This window comes from Poromitra crassiceps, assembly GCF_964638095.1.
Source record: "Poromitra crassiceps genome assembly, chromosome: 19".
In the NCBI taxonomy this organism is placed as follows: Eukaryota; Metazoa; Chordata; class Actinopteri; order Beryciformes; family Melamphaidae; genus Poromitra; species Poromitra crassiceps.
The window spans coordinates 20,133,644-20,140,388 of NC_139646.1; the positions used below are offsets into that span (position 1 = coordinate 20,133,644).

The 6,745-nt window shown below is 45.2% G+C and overlaps 1 protein-coding gene across 1 annotated transcript in view; it reads right to left on the reverse strand.

Annotated features, from left to right (window-relative positions):
* LOC310793740 (adenylate cyclase 9) overlaps positions 1–6,745 on the reverse strand; it is a gene marked incomplete at its 3' end in the record, with an annotated part of 60,835 nt that overhangs the window by 20,690 nt on the left and 33,400 nt on the right. The gene's annotated exons all lie outside the window — the stretch shown is intronic.

Genomic DNA, 6,745 nt, shown 5'->3' on the forward strand with positions numbered 1-6,745 from the left:
GCCTGAAAACAGGGAAAAATAAACTTGCTTTAGGTTCGTAAAAAAACTGCAACAACCTGGAGCCTAACTTGTGTTTTCATTTCGCGGTTCTGCAGCCTTCAAACCTTCAAATTCTACTTTGTGATGCCTGACAATCTACATACCCCAAAAAGGTTCATAGTGTCTATACTTTACTTAGATCGTTAGGTTTTCTTCTATATCAGTTTAAGACACGTCACACACCATCTAGTGACACCTCTGATGAAGACGGAATTATTGCCGTCGAAACATGTCAGGTAGGAACAAAAACCTGTGTCTGATATAGAAGAAAACCTAACGATCTAATCTACATACCCAGTCTCTTTATTGATGATTTCACCTGTTACATCTACCAGTTTGAGCAGCAAGTTTATAATCATATAATTTGATATAATAGATCAAATGAAGACGGGTGAATCTCAGTTTCTAATATTCTGCATGTCATACTGCTGTATTTTCTGTATATATTACACCTGCATGCTGGATGCACACAGCCTGCCAGGCACGTGGTAATACAATCCTGGCTGTTGCACAGAGTGTGTTTGCACATCAAGCCAGAGCGCTGGCCTTGTTCACACTAGTGTGGCGCCAACAAGGAAATACACAAACAGTGGATTAGAGAGTTGGCCAGGAGCCATCGACTATCAGCCTGTCCAAACACACAATAACCTGGCTAAGCTGTCGGATTGTTCAAATAGCTAACGGTGCTAACCTTGCTAGCATGGAGGTAGTCAGACAGTCAGCCATTGGTGCCGACCATTTTGGTCGGAGCGGCTCCCTGCGTGTGCTCTCAAATACCTCCACCACTGTCATACAACAACAACAACAACAACGCTAGCGTTGCTACATGCTGAAATTAGTGGCAAGTTTTGACGAACATTTGGATTGTGCAATAAAGCAGGCCTGCTTGGTACTTTCGGTGGATGGTTGTAAAGATAACAGAGCCTTTTTTCACCCCGCCATACCAGAGTGAGGGTAAGAGCAGCCAGACTCTCATATTGGGCCCTTGGTGCAGGTGTTATAGGCTCCCTTGCAAATAACGTTATTTTTCAGCCAACCAATTGCCAATTTCACTATTGATCGTTTTCCAGTGATTTTATCATTATTTTAACTGCTTTTTGTTTTTAAACAAAGCAGTCTAAATATTACAAAGTTACTCCTAGTCAAGAAGAGAGCAATTTTAGGTTGTCATTGTGTAAAGTCTAGCTTGAAATTCATCATTCATCCACTCGACACGTAGTGTTTCACTCATCAGAATGATATAATAATATGTGATTATTATCTGTCAGCCTGTGAAACTGTGACTGACGAATTCCCAACTCATACATGAAAGCATGTGTGTCAGTCTGTTGGTGCCAAGCAGTGTGTGTGTGTGTGTGTGTGTGTGTGTGTGTGTGTGTGTGTGTGTGTGTGAATGACTCACTCTTCAAAATGAAGCTGCAGATGCAGATACAGTACACACACACACACACACCTATCACTCCCCCTCATGTCTCTCCATCTCTCTGCTGAAGCCTCGTCTCTCCTTTCTGTCTGTACAGACTCTCTCCATCCATTTCCTCTGACATCGTGTACGCAGGTTCCAGAGCCAGCGTGGGGCTCTGTGTGGAGCGTGGGCTCTGTGGCTAAGTCTGAGAATTACTATTAGATCCTTCTGACTGACGTCTAAAGCGTATGCATGCAGCCACATAGTGATGACTTAAAGGAAGAAGGCTTTGCTGTTTTTTTCAACCAGATTTGTATCCTTACAATGGCTACGGTTACATGAGGCCTTTTAATTCGAAATGAAATCATTCGAATCAAATAATTCGCATTGATCGTTATTTCCTGCGAGTTTACAAGAGAAAATAGTATCCAATCTCAATCCTCTCTAACTCACTGCAGTCTTTCTGCGCATGCCCGTTTCACTTTTGACTGAAAAATGATGCCTCTAGATTAAAGAAAAGACACTATGTGATGTTGACTTTTATGTAAATGTGCGCATTCGTTTTGTTATAGATCATGACTGCCCCGCAGCTAGCTTCACGTTAGCTTGCATGTAACGTTTTAGCGTCACCACAAGCTTGTGGAGCGCTGCCTGTTGAAGGTAGCCACAACTAGCTAGCTAAAGTTAGCCATAGCCACCACAACAGCTAACGTTAACGCCAAACAAATCCGCTGCCTCCTCCCCACGTTGCAAAAGTGGTTGATTTGTCATCATTTGAAACTGTCAACAGCCACTCTGGAAGCGGCCATGTTTCGCTAGCTGCTGGGGCCGGGTGTGTCTGACGCGGTTTGACGCGTTTGATGTATCCATGTGATTCCCCCTCCCTTCCTGAAGTGTGACAGAGCTCTTCCTTGAGAGGGAGATTGCTGACAACGGGCATGCGCAGAAAGACCGCAGTGAGTTAGAGAGGATCGTAGAGGAAAGAGCGTTCACATGTATAGAAAAATACTTCAATCGCATTGAGAAACGAACTACACCACCCCCTTACATCGAATTTGACTTCACATCGAATTGGCCTTTTTCATTCTGCTTTAGGTGTTTACAAGATAAATTTGAAGAGGATTGGGATCGAATTCTGAGTTAAAGAGGATTGAAACTGTCCATGTAAATGTAGCCAATGTCAGTAGAGTAGTATGAGCAGATGGGCAGCCGTTACCTTCCGTCAGTCTACCCTACAGGCAGAGCTCCCAGTTCATTCTCTGGCAAAACGCTCTGTTGTGACGCGTTTCACGTCACAACGCGTCACAACGGAAATGCGGAAGCTCTGCTCGAGATGCGGAATCTGCTCGAGGGCTGTCGAGGCGGTTTCCAGGGCGGCGGTTATGTTGCTTTTGTTTTTTTTAGGTATGCCAGCCTTAACGAGCCTTAATGACTTGCAGCTGGCGGGGGTGGAGTTTCTGCAGCCAGACAAATGGAGGATATTTCTCCGTGTGGAAAACATATAGAGAAGGTAAACACAGCCCATCTGCTTATATTACCGAGATTATAATGATACAAAGTGGGGTGATAATTAGCAAAGCCTCCCTTTAAAAAGATGTAGCCTGTGGTAAAATAGTATTTTGTTAAGGGCTTTGTCAACTGTCACTCGTGTGATCCAAGCATTTCCAATAAGCCCAGAGCATTTGAAAATCTATTGAAAAAATATAGATGTAATCATTTCCAAAATTCATAACATCTTTTTACCAAATGAAATACTCATTCTTATTCTTTTTGGCTTTCAATCATTCTAAATAACTTTCAAAGTATTGTTTGCAATTAATGGTAGGACCGTGCACTGCAGGGCCAGCAGCGGAAACGCCGGATAAAAATCGTAGCCTTTGATTGGCTGGTGATAAAAAACATAATTGGCACAAGGAACTGATTGGACCTGGACTGTTACCGTCATTAATGATGTATGATTTGGCATGGATTGATTCACTGTCTGATACAGGGCCTGTTTCCCTCGCTGCTTTAGTAATGACTGCACACAACAGTGAACGAATGTGAAGTCTGGAGGAATCAATCAATCAATCAATCAATCAATCAATATCGTTGAAGTGCGTGTCTTCGCTGTGGGCCCTCGAGGACAGTGGGCCCTTGGTGGACGTGCCTTGCCGAGAACACTGCGTTCTGGCCCAACAGTCCCATGCCAAGCAAACGACAAAGGCCGTTGATGAGATGTCCACTCGCTCACTCACACTCGCTCTCACGAAAGGGTCCATTGCTGTTTCGGTGCCATCCCTATCAGATTGTAATGGCTGTTAACAAGCTCCGCCTCCTTCTGTCATCTGTATAATAACGAGCCAAGCAAACGGCTGCAGAGGCCTAAATGATGGCTCGTCTGCCTCTGTCTCAGTCACTCCCCATCTCCAGTATCTCCCCAGTCTGTCTCTGTGATCTCTCACACACACACACACACACACACGCCACACCCACACTCCCACACCCACACCCACACCCACACACCCACACCCACACCCACACACCCACACACACACACACACACACAGATCAGGCCACTGGACAGTGACACAGGGTCAACTCAGTGTCAGAATCAGTATGGGGAAGTGAATGCAGGGTTGGGTAATGGTGAACCATATACAGAGAGAGGAACGAAGACAGATACAGAGAGAGAGAGAGAGAGAGAGAGAGAGAGCTCTTTTGTATAGACCTTATTCGATTGACGTCACTCACGTACGGGCACGCCCACCGCCGCCATGTTCTCGACATAACGCAGCAGCTCTTAAGTGACAGCCTATGTAAGAGCAGCGTTTATAGGAAGCTAGCCGCCGTTAGCGTTACCTGTATCGTTCCAATTGTGTTCGGATGGTGACCTGCGTTACACACGGCTGTAGTAATGACAGCAATAAAGTCCCCGTGGTTTGTTTCTATCTCTACCGTCCTCAGACGTGAAGGGAGCGAGACTGAGGATACGTCAGCAGCACAGGAGATGTGTGGATAGTTGGGAGAGACAGGTGAAACTTTCTGACAGCTCCTCACAGCAAAGTCTGTTCACCTCGTTTTTTCTTTTGTTTATTATTACAGGCATTAACGGCAGCATACAAACAAAAACTCTGGGTTTTTTATTGCTGTCATCACTATCGCTATTTTGTAATGGAACAGAGACGACAATAAGGCCGTTACTATAGTTGTCAGCTGCAGGACGGTATGTCAACAATATGGCGCTGTCCGGGGTTAGCGAATAAGGTCTATTACTATCCCTTGTTTTAATCCGTGTTATGTTGAAGCCGTTTGTTAAAGGTGCTTTCTAAATAAATCTAACGTGTGTGGGGGTGTGTGTGTGTGTGTGTGTGTGTGTGTGTGTGTGTGAGAGAGAGAGAGAGAGAGAGAGACAGAGAGAGATACCGAAATATGACACAAAAAGAGATTCATTCATAACTATTCATATCATGTCCATACAGAATAACTACTACGACTTCCTCTTGGACGGAAGTGTGGGAGTGGGAACAGAATACTCAGCAGTTAAGATCCTCTCCCAACAGTAGGACATGTAGACTGTAGTTAGTCTTTCAGGTAGAGTTCACCACCCCAAGTCTGTTCAAGTTCAAAATGGCCACTGCGGAGATTACCGGTAGGTCTATAGACCCTTTTCACGGGGGGCATTTTGTGTCGGAAAGGCAGAATAAACACAGGTGCAAGCAATACACTAATGAGGGTTTCTAAATTCCAATCATGGAAGTTTGAAACCCTCATTAGTGTTTTGCTTGCACCTGTGTTTATTCTGCCTTTTCGACACAAAATGGCCCCCGTGAGAAGGCTCTATTGTCATTCTGGATAAGAGCCACAAATGACTAAATTCCTACAATGTGAAAAATGCTATTCAGTGTTCAGTGTTTTTCAACTCCCATGTCTATAACGCCCTCTAAACTAGATCAATATGAATTGCACCAGCTTGAACTGAACTGAATTGAGAAAGAGAGTTAGAGGGGATAGAGGCAGGCCCTTATTCTGTGATTGTCCTCCTTGTTTCAGCATGTGTGTCTTGCAGCAGAGACAAAACACCGACGACAGAGAGAGACAGAGACAAAACACCGATGACCGAGAGAGACAGAGACAAAAACGCAGACGACAGAGGGACACAGACACAGAGACAAAACACAGACGACAGAGGGACACAGACACAGAGACAAAACACAGACGACAGAGGGACACAGACACAGAGACAAAACACAGACGACAGAGGGACACAGACACAGAGACAAAACACAGACGACAGAGGGACACAGACACAGAGACAAAACACAGACGACAGAGGGACACAGACACAGAGACAAAACACAGACGACAGAGGGACACAGACACAGAGACAAAACACAGACGACAGAGGGACACAGACACAGAGACAAAACACAGACGACAGAGGGACACAGACACAGAGACAAAACACAGACGACAGAGGGACACAGACACAGAGACAAAACGCAGACGACAGAGGGACACAGACACAGAGACAAAACACAGACGACAGAGGGACACAGACACAGAGACAAAACACAGACGACAGAGGGACACAGACACAGAGACAAAACACAGACGACAGAGGGACACAGACACAGAGACAAAACACAGACGACAGAGGGACACAGACACAGAGACAAAACACAGACGACAGAGGGACACAGACACAGAGACAAAACACAGACGACAGAGGGACACAGAGGGACACAGACACAGAGACAAAACACAGACGACAGAGGGACACAGAGGGACACAGACACAGAGACAAAACACAGACGACAGAGGGACACAGACACAGAGATAGCAAACGCAGAGTGGCGAGGGGGAGGAGGAGACGAGAACACTTTGAAGGTCACTGAGTTTAGCATGCCGCGCATAACCCGCATTCCTTGTCTACTTCCATTTCAGCTTCCTAACTTTATCTACACGCCACTCTCAAGTCTACAACAAGCTTTGAACTGCCAGGGCGTTTAAAATAAGAGGGCTTGACGTAATGTGCACTGAGGGACAGTAGTATTTCAGACACACAGTGAAGTAAAAATATGTTAATGTTTGTGTGTGTGTGCGTGTGTGTGTGTGTGTGTGTGTGTGTGTGTGTGTGTGTGTGTGTGTGTGTGTGTGTGTGTGTGCTTCTCGGTGTGTGTACCAACAATTCAAAGTATATAGCATACCATATATATATAGTATATAGTGCATTTTCTGTGTGTGTGTGTGTGTGTGTGTGTGTGTGTGTGTGTGTGTGTGTGTGTGTGTGTGTGTGTGTGTGTGTGTGTTTCTCGGTGT